The sequence below is a fragment of the Amblyomma maculatum genome, chromosome 6 (assembly GCF_055883805.1).
Source record: "Amblyomma maculatum isolate TAMU_Amacu chromosome 6, ASM5588380v1, whole genome shotgun sequence".
Taxonomy (NCBI): domain Eukaryota; kingdom Metazoa; phylum Arthropoda; class Arachnida; order Ixodida; family Ixodidae; genus Amblyomma; species Amblyomma maculatum.
Genome location: NC_139349.1, coordinates 142,609,159 through 142,624,943, shown reverse-complemented (window position 1 = coordinate 142,624,943; position 15,785 = coordinate 142,609,159). Strand labels below are relative to the sequence as shown.

The 15,785-nt window shown below is 45.3% G+C and overlaps 1 long non-coding RNA gene across 1 annotated transcript; it reads left to right on the top strand.

Moving 5' to 3' along the window:
- The first annotated feature begins 8,164 nt into the window (after positions 1-8,164).
- LOC146186930 (uncharacterized) lies at positions 8,165-14,743 on the top strand. Its single transcript, XR_014707883.1, has 3 exons — positions 8,165-8,325; positions 8,414-8,475; positions 14,298-14,743. It is a non-coding gene; the product is annotated as an uncharacterized LOC146186930 (long non-coding RNA).
- Positions 14,744-15,785: the final 1,042 nt, after the last annotated feature.

Below are 15,785 nucleotides of genomic sequence, written 5' to 3'. Positions count from 1 at the left end.
TTTTCTAGCATTGGGTGCAGTTACTACCAAACTTTCTAAAGAGCACCTGATGGCCATTAACAGTGAAATGTGGCACGCTTTGTAATAAAAACATACAGTTCTCATTACTAGACAACAGTTGTAGTGCATGAGAATTAATGATTTACAATTGTACATCAGTTTAGCTTGCATCATAACTGAATGTGTGAAAGAGCACTGTGGGTGTGTGACGGCAATACAGCTTTAGTTGTAGTAGCATCTGATGAGACTATATTTTTTGTCTGGCAGTGGTGTTGAAAACCTCTGCAAATACATAAGCATTTCAGACAGTTTTGCCAGAAATAGCAGAGAATAAATAATTTAGAGCATTGCAGGAGATTCTAGAGCTCATTTTAGACATTCAGAATCTATTTTAATGATCTCTAGATGATGACTTGCAAGACGTCTTGCAGCTTAAAAAAGTGGGTGCATTAGCTGAGCTAGAAGGCAGCTACAAGAAGTACCAAGACATATAAAAACATCTTTCATATCTTGTCAAAGCATCTTTTAAATGTCCATCAGCTGTCTTGGGTGCCACTTCAGATGTCTATAAGGTGACTTGTTTATTTTGGGCAAGATGCCTTATAGCTATCTGCTAGACTGACTTACGTTTAGTAAGTTATTTGTCTTCCAGATTTCTAGGAGATATCTTGCAAGACGTCTTGTAGCCTAAAAAAGTGGGTGCATTAGCTGAGCTACAAGATCACTACAAGAAATATCAAGACATCTGGCAATGTCTTGCATATCTTGTCGAGACATATTATATACGTTTAGTAGCCATCTCAGAGGTCTACTGAGACATCTATCGGGCATCTTGCTTGTCTTGGCAAGACAGTTTATAGCCGTCTCATAGATGGGTTGGTGTTTACTGGGGAGGACTACGAGGAGACAACTGACACCCCAGTCGCGGTGAGTGACGTTTCTCTTACCGCGTCCGAACTGTCCTCGCAGGCCGTGCAGAACCGCCTCGCTCCTCGGAGCGACCACGCTCACAGCGGCCCTGCTGATTCCATCGACCAGCAAGCGCCACCATTGGCCGAGAGTTTGGAGCACGTGGCCGTTACGCAGCAGGCAGCCGATCAACTGGAGAGCCAGACAAGCGGCAGCCTCGTCCAGTCCGATGACGACGAGTTTACTCCCGTCACCCGGAGGAAACGAGGCAGACCGCTGCCGCGCATTCGACACCGAACCCCTTCCGCAAGCAGCTCGGCTACATCGGGAGCTGCCACTCAGGCGAAGCGGCGCAATGAACGATCTCCGTCGCCGCTGTACGCGACCGAAGGCGTGATTGTTGCGCCATGTGTGTTATGTGGTGGGGCCTTTCCAGGCCAATGCGACTGTGTGGAACTGAGCTCCTCGTCAGAGGAGGGGGCAGATGCCCCGTGACCGTAACCGCCTTCCTGGCGCGTTGCGGCCCTTGTCCGGGTAGGACCTTCGCCCCAAAACAAAAAAAACTCTCCCCCCCATTCTTGGAGGGGGAGGGGGCCTTGCCGGGGGCGTCGGATGAATGATGATGGGCTGATGGATTATGTGCGATCCTGGGACGCGGCACCCTCGGGTGCCAAGTCCCCTTCCTATCTGACAACGGCAAGGTCGATGGACGAAAAGTAGCTAGCTCCGTGCAAAGTATCAAGCGCGTCGTCAATACGCGGAAGTGGATACGCATCTTTTCTGGTTATCTTATTTAAATGACGATAGTCGACGCAGAATTTCCAACGGTTATCTTTCTTTTTGACCAACACAACAGAGGATGCCCAGGGGCTACTGGAAGGCTCAATTATGTCGTTCGCCAACATTTTGTCGACCTTTGTTTGGGTGACGCGTCGCTCGGCTAGCGAAACACGATAGGGCCGCCTGTGAATAGCACTGGCGTCACCGGTGTCAATGCGGTGACGGAAAACTGTCGTTTGACCCAATGGGCGGGTACCGAAGTCAAAAAGGTCACTGTAGGTGAGCAAAAGCTGCTTTAACTCTGCGGCAAATTCAGGCTGGAGATCAGCTGCAATCATGCTTTTATCAGGATCAGGGCGCGATGTAGAGGGCGAGGGAGGGGTTGCAGGTACGGCATTTGGATTACCGGTAGTCAGAGCTGAAATGGCACAATCGGTCATCGGCGACAGCTCTGCTAGTGAAATTCCCTCGGGCAGAACTTGAGGTGACAAGCTGAAGTTAATGACCGGGCGAGTGGTACGGTTCTGGGAGATATGCACAATCAGCTGAGGAAGGGTGATGTGCCGCTGCAAGATGACATCAGTAAAGGGACACGCGAGATAGTCGCCGTCTGGAACGGGTGGGAATGGCGACATAGGGATGTAGACGGCAGCTTCAGGAGGAAGGCGGCAGAACTTTGCTGATCGAAGGCGGGGTGAGCAGGAGGGTTCGTCAGAGTAGAGGGAAAGGTCCATTCGAAGAAGGCCGGTAGAGTAGTCAATGAGGTCAGAGTGGGCTGTTAAAAAATCACTGCCAAGGATAACGTCGTGGGGGCATTCTTGGAGGACGGTGAACAACACTGGAGCATGACGACTACCAATGGTAACTCGCGCTGTGCACATGTCAACCACGGCAGCAGGGCTTTCATTGGCGACGCGAACTGTGGGCGAGACGGCTGGAGTAAGGACTTTTTTGAGGCGACGACGAAATGAGGAGCTGTGAACGGACAGTTGGACGCCGGTATCAATGAGAGCAGAAACTGGAACACCATCCACAAGGACGTCGATGCGATTATTTTGTAGGGCAGGGGTCAGCAGAGGTTTTTCAGTCCGGGTCACAAATGCAGCGTCACCTCCGGGAGCTGCATTGGCTAGTTTTCCGGCATGGAGCTGGAATAGGACGGGGACAAACTGCGGCGAGGAAGAGGAGAACGCGAGCGTCGGGTCTGCGGAGATGGTCAACGGTTAGCAGCACGAACAGGGACACCGGGGTCAACAGTGGTCTGGTCGAGGCGAGGAGAGGAATAGCGAGGGGCATAGTCTCCGCGGCGGTCGACGTAGGTGAATTGACGAGATGGCGTGTACCAACGGCTATGGCAGTGACGGGAAATGTGGCCAACGCGGGAACAAGTAAAGCAGATGGGGCGATTGCCATGGGTACGCCACTCATTCGGATTGCGGTACCGATGTGGATTGTGGACCCGTCAAGCTGTCCATGGACAGCTTTTTTTCTACAATCCCCCCATCTGTATTTGATGGCAAATAAAAGATTTCATTCATTCATTCATTCATTAATTCATTCATTCATTCATTCATTCATTCATTCATATCGGGGCGTGAAACCGGTGGTGGGTGAGGCCGCTGCAATCACTGGAGCGGCAGGTTCTGAATCCACGGTGTCGGTGCGGCAGGAAGAAGGGAGACCCATATTCGCAACCTCGTGGCGAACAACAGCCTGAATGAGTGATATTGTAGCCAAGGTGTTGTCGGCGGTATGCAAGAGTGAAGGTGCAGGAGTCATTGCCTCGAGTTCTTGGCGGACGATGCGGGTTAAAGTAGTGTCATTAGTTGTCGGTCGAGGATTCGGAATATCGACACAGGAGGAGCTGGCAGCCGTGTTCGGTAGCCGGTCGAAACGATGAGATATGCGCCACTGTCTCGCTTGTTCGCAATGTCGGAACACTGTAGCACAGAGTCCACGGTGGAACAATGTCTAGATAAAAGGAGGTTGAAAGCATCGTCGGCAATGCCTTTTACTATGTGGCCGACTTTATCCTTCTCAGGCATGGCGTGGTCGACTTTGTAGCACAGGGATAGGACGTCCGGTATATAAGTGATGCAAGACTCTGTAGACGTTTGCACGTGAGAAGCGAGCACCTTTTTGGCGGCGAGGTTACGGCCAATGGGCTTTTCGAAGAGGTCGTGGAGCTTCTGCTTACAGATATATCAAGATGTGAGGTCCTCTTCATGGGTCTCAAACCACACCCGCTCGTTCCCAGTCAAGTAAAATATGATATTAGGGAGCATAAGTGTGGGATCCCACCTGTTGTGCTTGCTGACTCGTTCGTACAGGGCCAGCCAGTCGTCGACATCAACGTCGTCGGTCCCACAGAAGGTTCCGGGGTCACGGGGATGGGCGATGACGACAGCAGGTGCGGCGGCAGAAGATGTAGCGGCGTCAGTAGTCATAGTGGTGGTAGCGATGCGTCGGCCACTGCGGAGTTCCAGCTTGTGACGGGGATCAAAATATTCACCTCCACCAAGAGATGTTAGGGGAAATATTTACAGTACGGCAGCTGTCCACACCACTGAGCATGATCACAGCACAGTTGTTGTTGTTCTCTAACTTGATGGCACATATCCACAAAGGGGGATCGGCCAAGAATTGGGGTGCAGAGATATTAGATTTTGAGATGTATAACTACATCGCAAAAATAAATAGAAATAAATGCTAGGGAAGAGAGAAGGAAATGTAAATATGAAAAACGAATATAAAAAAGAGTAAATACTAACGCGCGCAGTAGGAGAATAGAAAGATTTATATGTACAGAATAAAACTTCAAAGCATATTAGCAAGGTAGACGTTTTTTTTCTATTAAGAAGTTTTGAATGGCTTTAAAAATAGGCCTGTGGCTGTACCCAAGCATGGTGGCACCGAACGATAATAAAATTTGGCTGCTCAAATTAAGACCCAGATGTTGTAACAGCTTTTCTGAATACCGTTTTCTCATCATGGTAAAACGGCGGCAAAATATCAAGAAATGGTCTATTGTTTCCGGTTCCCCGCGGAATGAGCAGACAGGAGAAAGCGCCAAACCAGACCTGTGCATATAGAAATTTAGGGGCGAAATACGACAGCGTAGCCTGGTTAGAAAGACCTCAGTCAGCCTTGATTGACATGATTTCCTATTCCAGGAATACTTGAGATCCAGGTAGTAATTCGATGATAAAACAGATACAGACTGCGTTCTTAATAAGGCACGCCTCCGAAATCGTGCTGCTGTTATGTACGCTGTTGCCGGGAGGATGGGCAATACAGGGCGATTCAGAGATTCTTTAGCTAGTTAGTCAGCAACCTCATTGGCTGTCACATTACTGTGTCCTGGTACCCACACTATATGTATGAGGTTAAATGTGAGGGGAGAAATGAAAGAAGGGTGTTTAAAATTGGCGAATCCATATTCAATGAAAGTGACAAGCACAAGGAATAAGTGTCTGTAATTACAGCCACTGTTGAGTATTGTGGTTCTAGTTTGCTCAGAGCAAGCACTACCGCCAGCAACTCCACCTGGAAAATTGGAGTAAAATCCGGAAGACGGACTGAAAAAGCCCAGTCTAAAAGTGGACAGTATATTCCAACGCCGGCTTTTTCATTAAATGGAGAAGCATCCGTTGCTATCATTATGCTAACAGGAAGACTTTGTAAATGATCTTCTAACAATCCATTTAAAATGTGAGGTGATAAGTGTTTTGCATTATTTGGGAAAATGTCCTCATAGACAATTTAAACCGAAGATGCACTTACTTTTGTTGGAGGGATGGTAGAAACGACTACGTGCAAAGGTTGTAACAGATTTTGCACTATAATTACCTGCGGGGTATGAAACCGAGGCCATTCGACTCCAAAAAAGGAGTCTGGCTCGCAACAAAAAATTGATATGGAGCGGTGGAATTGTGATTTATATATTTTTAGATATGTCTGGACAGTCAAGAATTGTAATCTAGTTAACAAGGGTGGTATTCGGGCTTCAAGGTATAATTCATTGTTAGCCACAAATTTGGGGAGCCCAAGGCATAATCTAAGCGCTTCCCCCTCTAATAGAACAAGCGGACGAATTTTTTAAGCAGGTGAACCAGAAAATATCACAGATCCAAATTCTATAATTGGGTGGACATACATAACATAAATCATTAAAAGTGCGTCTCGCTGCATCCCAGACCTTGGATTGCTTAACCTGCGCAACACACCCACAGCACGCGCCCCCTTCGCTGCAACATGTTCAATGTGATCCCTCCATGCCGGATGGTCATCGCATATCACCCCTAGATATTTCAGAGACTTAACTTGACGAATAATTTCCTGCTTAAATGTTAGAGAAAGATTTACCGGATCCTGAATTTGGAAAGCAAGGAAAGCGCACTTTTTAACGTTTAATGTAAATCTTAAGTCACATAACCAATTTTGAAGGGAGCTTAAGTACGATTGCAGGCGCCTGTTGAGGGATTGAATGTCAGGTGCAGCCGTAAAGAATGCGATGTCATCTGCATAGATATACGTGCGAACATCTTGACGAGTGGGAATTGAACTCATTAAAATTTTAAAGAGCACGGGCGAGAGAACTGCCCCCTCAGGGACCGCACTCGTCCGCGTCTTCTTCTTCTGGGAGTCTGTCGCACTTCTTTTTCGTCAGCACGACCAGCGAATACCGCTCAGTAACAATATAAAATATTTTTGAATGTCCTGGCCGTTCAATTACGTGACGCAAAAGTTCAGCGTCTCTTGCCGTTGTATTTCTAAATTGCATTTTACCTAAAGGCGTGAAAGGTTAGCTTCAACATATCTCTGTAGTTTAATGCGCGGGAAGGATGAATGCAGGCACTTGGATGTCGGAGTGCGGTTTCGAGCTCGAGGATGGGAAGTGCATTGCCGTCCTGCGAGCAAAGCACGCAACAGCACGCAAGCTATCTTCATTTTCTTTCTTAGCAGTGCGGAATAGATGAAAGGAGTGCAAGCTCGTCAATGTAGAGAGCGTGGCTTCAAACCAATGACGCCTTGGAGCTGCCCTCGGCAAAGCACTGCAAAGCAGTATATGCGCGCTGCTTCCTTGCTTTTTTTCCCTAGTAGTGAGGCTGCTTTGGGCTGAGCGGAAGCGATAGTGACGGAAATGTATCTGTTTATAGACCTTTGCACCGGAAACGTCGAAACCAAAGCGTCACAAACGGATATCAGGCACCCGGTAGCGAGAGTAGCTGGCGTACCATGGTTGCCCTCGCTCGCAGGACTGTCGCGCGTGCGTTTGTGGAGTGCCGCGCATGCGTTTCGCGATCTTAAGCTTATCCGAGAAAGTTATGACGACGTCTAGAGAGCACTGCGCTGTATACGGTTGTTCAAACAACCAGAAGAAGCGCAATGCAGCATAAAAGCAGCACTGTAGCACAGTGTTCTGGAAGAGGACTGCGGCTGCAACGCGTACCTGTTGCATCAGTTTCCAGCCGACCCCGGCCTGAGGAAGCGCTGGAGTAGTGCTGTGAATCGTAAGGATTTCGTCTCTACGATGTCGTCGAGTGTCTGCTCCATTCAATTTGTCGACGGGAAGCGGACATCTCAGAATCCGGAACCGATGCTTCACCTTGGATACGCGAGATAGGTGTGTAGCAGTGCGAGTGTCTCCGTTGTCAGCCTCCAGTCTTGAGATGCGGTCTAAACATTACACATCAGACGTGAAAAGCTCAGTACTTTTCGTTATTTAAACCAGAAAATTGTCCTAGATCGTGAAAGGCGACGGCGCGTCATGAAACACGAGATCGAAGCGCCGATGACGAAGGTAGGCTTACTCGTTGTGGTGGCGATGCCACCGGTAATAAGCGGTCCCCTTAATTTCCAGAATGCAAAAGAAAACCTTTCCCTGCAAGCCTCACGTCCAAGTCCGGCAATGAGTGTATGTATGGTAGCCAAATATTGATTTCTAGATGCATTTTGATTTCTGTATGTATTTTTCGCAGGTGCACGGAACCAGTTACTGTCCAAGTACTGGTTCGTAACCGTTTTGGTCTCTTCTTTTTCCAAGCAATGTGCACACCGCTCATTACCGTTGTTTTAAATTAGATGCGGTTTTTCAATGCTACTGGAGCCATTGCAATGATTTATTGTCCATGTTTGACTTCTGTGCCTAAGAACGCGAAATGTAAGCTATAAAAACAGCACCCCTGCCGGCACCGGGAACTTCCCGAGGCAAGGCAAGGCAAAGTTTGGACATTACGCAGCATTAGCACGTAGTTGAAATAATAGCATTGACTTCTGTTCAAAGTAATATATTTTTTTAGACGCTGCAGATAAAATAGTTGCTAATGTTGCTTTTGTATTTGCACTGCCATCTTTATATTGGTCAGCTACAATCGTATCACATATGAAAAAAAAAGATAAATTCACTTTTGTACTGTGAATCAAAGCTACACTGCGAGATTTAATTCAAAGCGGGAACCACTCCTTATTTGTCAGTGCTGCATATTTTGTACCCCTTTGGAGTGTGCTTATTAGCGCACAAAGATATCGAATTTATGTACTTTTTATGTACTTTTTCCTCTACAGCAGACATCAGATGACGATTGCAGTTTGGAAGCTGACATGGCGATGCACGAGCTGCCGCACACAGGCACAGTACGTTAATTGTTTTCATCACAAATTGTCCCGTACTCTCAAAAAGAATATTTGTGCAGTGCTTTCGAACATCCGCCCTCTTTTGCAGGTGTCACAGGATGGTGACATTATTGAAGATGCAGTGACAATTCTTGAGCTCGAGCAGACCCAGTAAGCCAGTTGTCGCTTTGAACTGGGTTCACTTACAATGCGTTGCATTGGTGCAGGATTAAGTGACAGTTTGTTTCATGTACAAAATCAATTGAATTAACGTTTTGTTTCAGACAGCACAGACAGCAGAACCTGCTGCCTTTGAAACCAGCTATAGAGAGGCACATGCTGATGCAGTAAATGAAATTATAAGCTTATTTCTTATTTGATTATGTTGTAGGAAACCTTTGGAATTGATTTCAAAGAACGCATTTTTCGAAACACTTGTAGACATGAAAAGCATTAGAGGAAAGGTTTCAAAAGAAGCACGTGTAAGTGTACTGGAAAGCATCCATAGTCGCTGCAAGGGTAGTAAACATAGGCCTCTACAACGAAAATAACAATTCCAAAATGTGTGGGCATTATGTAGGGAGGTGTATAATATCTCTCCCGTGCTTTTCACGTTTAGAAAGTATTATTATTATCTGGGTAAAGAGTATAAGTTAGTGGAGAATGCTTTAGTAATCTGCGATGCTGCTGGCTACACCTTGCTAAATAATGCAGGAGATGAATCACAAAGCTTTGTTGAAGGCCTAGTGCAAACCGAAATGATTTGTATAAACAGGCAAAAACTTATATTTTTCAAAAGTTTTGGCATGTAGTGAGTGTACATAACAGCCAGTGAAGCACTGGAAGCAGCGCAAAAGGAACAGAGACAAGTGGAAGGAGGTACACAACGACGGCTCCTTCCACTTGTCTCTGTTCCTTTTGCGCTGCTGCTAAAACATGGATGATCACCAACTAGCCCAAACCTCCGTTCTTCTAAAGCACTGGAAGAGAGAAGGAAGTACATTTAATTAAGGCCGGTCGTTTACTGCAGATCCAAATCATGGTACAAACGCAACTACTAGGAAAGTTGGGAGGCCATATGAAAAGTAATGTCAGGCCAAGAATGGCACAAGAAGAAATGATGTAACAGCTATCTTACCGGTACTAATGTATGGGACGGAAAGCAAAGGCTAATGAAAATAGTTGCACCTAAACTGAATGTAATGTGATACAAGTAACTTTGAAGGGCAAATGATAAAAAGGAAAGGGGCACACGTAACTTTGAAGGGCAAAGACAACTAATTTTGAATGCTAACGAATTATCTCATTTATTTTTTCATGGTGAGGAGACATCCTTCCAGTTTCAATTGCAAGTGCTGCGTGGCATATTATTAATTACCATTTATATTTTCACATTCGGCATTATAGCATCGTGTGATGACGGGCTATACTACTTCAAACATAGGTGTGCCCAGGGTTCTGCATTCGGGGGAGCGAAGTTTCACTGCAATCCCCCCCCCCCCTCTCCCTTTGCATCAAGGCCTTTAAGCCAGAATGCAGCGCAAAGATAAGGAATGCTTATAAAACATTTATTTTCATCTGATGGAATTGCAACGTATGCAAAATATTGTGCGCTTAGAATACAAAACTAGCTTTGCCATAGATGCGTAATTTAAAATGACATTCGTCTCACAAAAGTTTATTTTCGCGACCATTATCGTTCTGTGACCGGTATTGTCGAAAAACCTGCATGGCCATATCCCTGAACATCTAAAAATGAGAGCTCAGGTCCGAGAGAGTAACTCTATGGGGCAGACTTGGCATCCCTCTCAGAAGATTAGGGGATTATTTTTGTCATCATTTTAAACTGTTATTTTTTAATCTGTAGCTTTCGATACCTTTTTATATTCTTCCTTGGCTTTAAGCCCGACAAAGCTTTTACTTATCCAGACTCGCTCTCATTTTTTAATGCTTATTCAGTTAACCGAGATGATAAATAAAATAAGAAATGGGACCCCCACCCCCCCTTCCCAACACTCGTTCCGTATTCACACCTATGGCTTAAAATAATGTAATGTTGTTTTATTCCACCAACAAAATCAATGACAAAAGAGCTGCTTACCTGGAGTAGTAGCAGTGGGTGGTAGATGACAAACCATTAGCAAAATTTGCAATCAAGCATCATATTGTGTCTGTGTTGAAAGCAGATTGTACTCCAGCCCTGTGCTGATCTAGAGCAAACGTGCTTGTATAAAATTGATTATAAATACGCAATCATAGTGTCCACTAGTTTATTTGACCTGGATTTCATTATTAGTTGGCTTGCGCGTCTCTTTAAAGGCACGAAAAAGGTACCTGAAGTTTTGGAATCTGTGCATCTTTAATAGATGGGATGTGAGCAGAGTAGGCTTCAATCAAATGTGATTTAATGTCATCTATTAAATATCAACACACGAAAATGAGCTCATAAGGTGATGGAAAGAAACGTTTCATCATAAGTGTAAGACTCTGGATGCAAACAGAGGGCAAGGCATGTGAAGCAGGGGGAAGTAGAAAGTCGGGGGGTATTTTAGGAATAAGTTTGGTGCATCTGGTGCAGGACTCCATTATCTGAATAGAAATGGGATAGCACTTTACCCTGCAGTGAGTGTAGTTTGGCAGGGTATTATATTGATGATGACTTAACAAATATATTGTCAAGTGACAAAAAAATGAAAATATGTTTATTAGCGAAACACTTTACAACAGTATGAACACGGTTTGAAAGAATATAAGAGCCACAATCAGAACTGTCAATGAATGACAATAGCTGCAGTTGTAGTTATCATTGTGTATGACATCTCTGCAGTGTGGTAGTATGCAATCGTACATTGTGTCCTCCAGCCATGTAATCTCCTGAGGAGGTATGGCTTGCATTCATCATACCTAATGCTGACATGGTAAGCAAGAATGCGAAGGAAAGATTGCTTACTCCTTCGATGCACTATGAAAAGATTTTTCTGGAAGGTCTTTATATCACGCTCCTTAATTTCTGGCTACCCAGACAAAGTACAGCAGTCCTGTTGTCTGTATGCTGCAGGTCAAGACGTGTTTAAGGATAGATAAAATGAGCTCAGCAATGGATGTGTGAACCTCTTTCCGTGTTTTTAGAATAACAAGTTTGCTGCATCAGGGGATAGAAAAATTGGGAGGGTTTTAAAGAAGCGAAATTGAGTAGGGCGTGCGAAAGCTTCTTGTGCATAGGTTGAAGCTGACGAAGCTGATGCGCAGTGCAGAGCGCAAGAGTGTGGAGCAGTTTAACAGCCGGGATGACCACTTGTGTAATAGCTAGAACGTTCTGTACTTGCTTCCCACACGAAATTCCTGGGTTCAGATATACTTCGTTGAGTCCATTCCAACTTATGTTTTCCCCTCAGCTTGGCAGAGGCACCAAAAAAGACTCGTAGCTCAGTTTGATAGTATTAGGTAGTGGTTTCACACGAGAACTGGTTCTCTTATAGTTCAGTAGCGTGGTTTTTTGAGCTTCGTGTTACATAGTTCCAATACACTATAGCGCAGCAAAAAACGAGGACACATGAGACGAGAGACGAACACCACGAGCGCTAGCTTCCAAGAAACATTATTCTCCTGAAGCATCCCATTTATACGCCAGAAAACAGGAATCACGTGCGATGAATCACAAATGAATCACGTCACGTGCGATGAAGGTGTTGTGTATAAAATTCTCTTGTCATGCGGGAAACACTATATCGGCCAGACGGGGAGATGTCTGAACGAGCGCCTAATGGAACACACTCGCAACATCAGAAATGAGTAAGGCGAATCGCTGGTTGATCACATTCTCGCATGCAAGTCAAAAACCTTTGATAAAAGTTTGGTAATATGAAAAAGCAGAGAAAGGGTAATGCGCGAAATCATTGAAGCCGAAAAGATAAATAGTTCAGGATGCGCGTGTAAAAGCACACCTATTCTCCTCTCAGATACAGAGCTCGTTTTTCTAAAGAATTGATACTGTTGGCACATGCGATTCCTATTTTCTGGTGTATAAATGTGATATTGCGTTAAACCAAAGGAAATACAGCCCTAAGTTTTAGACGAACCACACAGAAAGACGGACGGGACAGGCGCTACTCCAACTAAGTTTATTGAAAGATTCATGTGCACATATATAACCCGAAGACAGTGAACGCTTGCGCATGTCCCTAAAGTAAGAAGAAAAAAAACCATTCAGCAAAAACACCCTAAGGTAAAAACCTTCTCATAATCTCGTATTTTTTAACAATCTGTGTTCACTTTCGCGTAAAGATACAGAAGTCGTGTTGACACACTTACCCCCCCCTCTCTTTGATAAAAAAGGCTTCTGCGAGCTCGCGAGCTAATCTGTCTTTACTTCTGGTTAGAATTTTAATCTCTCCAAATCGTGGTTCACAGATTTTTTTATTTTCATTAAGGCAAGAGCGGCAATGGGCGGGTAGGTTTTGGAACGAGTCTGATGCGTTCCCTAAAGACCTGTTATGCTCGCCGGCACGCTCGGTAACGCAGCGTCTGGTCTGACCGACGTACACCTTGCCACACGTGAGGGGGATCTCGTAGACCACTCCCGTGGCACATTTTACGTAGGGCTTCGAGTGTTTCTTTCCACACCCAGATGTTGTTTGAGCCCTTACTGGTAACCTTGGGGCACATCTTGGCCAATTTGCAGGGGGCGGAGGAGACCATGGCGACTCCGTACTTGTTGCCAACTCGTTTTAAATTGTGGGATACTTGTGTAAATACGGTATCACCACTGGCTTGGCTCCACGAAAGGATTGTTTTCGACGTTGCCCCTTTGGCTTGCCCTTGAGGTTTTGTAGGAATGCCTCGGTCACGCTAGTCAAAACATGGTCTGGAAACCCTGCTTTGCGCAGTCTGCTCACCTCACCCTGGAAGCTCGCTTTCATCATGTGAGAGCACGACTTGAGGAGTGCAGATTCCATAGAGAGGGCGTCAATAGCCCTCTTTACAGTTTTTGACTGGGCCGAATCGAATGGCAAGAAACCTTTCTTAGCCCTAGGAAGGTAGCTCCAGCACACACTTCTGTCCCCCAGCTTAATGTTCAGGTCTAAAAACTGGAGGCAGTCCTGTTTTGTGCCAGTGCCACGGGAGTGTGCCACGGGAGTGGTCTACGAGATCCCCCTTACGTGTGGCAAGGTGTACGTCGGTCAGACCGGACGCTGCGTTAACGAGCGTGCCGGCGAGCATAACAGGTCTTTAGGGAACGCATCAGACTCGTTCAAAACCTACCCGCCCATTGCCGCTCTTTGCCTTAATGAAAATAAAAAAATCTGTGAACCACGATTTGGAGAGATTAAAATTCTAACCAGAAGTAAAGACAGATTAGCTCGCGAGCTCGCAGAAGCCTTTTTTATCAAAGAGAGGGGGGGTAAGTGTGTCAGCACGACTTCTGTATCTTTACGCGAAAGTGAACACAGATTGTTAAAAAATACGAGATTATGAGAAGGTTTTTACCTTAGGGTGTTTTTTCTGAATGGTTTTTTTCCTTCTTACTTTAGGGACATGCGCAAGCGTTCACTGTCTTCGGGTTATATATGTGCACATGAATCTTTCAATAAACTTAGTTGGAGTAGCGCCTGTCCCGTCCGTCTTTCTGTGTGGTTCGTCTAAAACTTAGCGCTGTATTTCCTTTGGTTTAACGCAATGTCACACCAACTAGCCCAGCAAGAGGTACTGTTGATAAATGTGATGCTTCAGGAGAATAAAATTTGTTGGAAGTTAGCGCTCGTGGTGTTCGTATCTCGTCTCTTGTGTCTTCGTCTTTTGCTGCGCTATAGTGTATTGGTTCTCTTACTTATTTTAGATTGTGCGAGCAACTAGTACTATCAGCGATGTTGAAGTAGGATTGCCAACCACGCACGAAGACAAGGAGGTGAAGAAAACAAACTGAATCTTTTGCTCACGCTAACCGAAATTTTATCATTGTGGCTAAGCATTTATGACCAAAAATCTTATTTCAGGGTACGCAGACCATGGCTGCTACCGAGTTCAGTGACACAGAAGGACCCGAAGTTACCGTGCATAACCATTGTGAGTGAAACAATGCATTCCACATTCACCCAGTATCACAATGAAAATACTGTGCCTTCACAAATGTTATTGGCCGCGTCTGGCAAAAGGGAAATTACCTGAGTGTTACATACGAACACGTTTTAAAACAATGCTGTGTGTTGCGACATGTGTAACCTTTCGAAAACAATTTCACACAGCTCACATCCACCAAAAAACTGCACAATCTCTTCAACACAGACACTTGTTTTTGAGAACCATACCTGCTGTTAGCAAAACAATTTGCTGTAACATTTGAGACGGACGAACTATTTCGATTTTATTTTCCATTAGCATGGCATTGAAATTTCTTTGAATGGATTCCCTTAAGAATCTGGATGAAGAGTAACATATACTAAAGGACACCATATGTGTATAGCTATTTCAGCAAATATTTTACTCTATGTCATTGAAGCGACCACACAAACAATAAAGACTATGCAGAATAGTGCACAAGGGCACATCTGTCAAGTATGTTCCAATTTGCAGTGCTGTAAGATGCGAATATGTTGGGCTCAGCTGTTCGGAGCGTGGTTGAACTGGAACTCAAAACATTAAGCTTAGCCGCTTGATGCCTTGATTCCGACGTCCTGCCTTCCTTTTTCTTAGGTTCAAAAGTTCAGCAAGTGCACACAGTGGCAGAATGTCACCTATGAGGACCACTGGTGTGCGAAATTGCCCATGATTGGGTTACACAGACAGTCGTTTGTGGAGGGACTTTCTGCTGACGATATCGTGTTTTATGCAGGAATTCCACAGACAGCTTTCAAGAACTTTGGAATAGCTGTGTCCGCACTAGTCAAAAAAGCGAGCATACTGTCACGTGCTGAGCAGTTGCTGATGTGCCTCATGAGGTTTCGTCTTGGTCTTTTGCACCTACTAGTAGCGCTTGGAACGTGGTTTCTTCGAGTGAGTCCGTGCTGGCGAATAGTTCCTAAATGCTTCGTGAGCTCCAGCACAAATACATTCATTTACTCAATTCGATTGATAGTCGTTTGCTCATAAGAGTACAACAGATCAAGCGCCGAATTCTCGTGGTGAATTTTACCACCGTCGAGTTTTCACGAAACCGCTTTGTTGTTCTGCGCTTCACTGCATCTCTTTTCCGCCATGGAGCCCTACGAGGTGACATCGGAATGCGTTTCATCCTTCTCGGGTGAAGATTGCGGAGAGTTAAAGCCCATGCCTCACAAGTGATACGAGAAGAATAAATTGGCCGTATAATCTACAGTTGTGGACGGGAGATGATCAGAAATGCGTTTGTTCGCTTGAGGTCTCAGCACCCCTTAGCGCGGAGTAAACGTGCGCGGTAGGGAGTGACCTTCTTGGAGTCAGCCTGTGTGTGGTTGGTGATGGATGTCAAAAAAAAAAGGTGAAGGAAAACGATGAAAAGGTTAGAA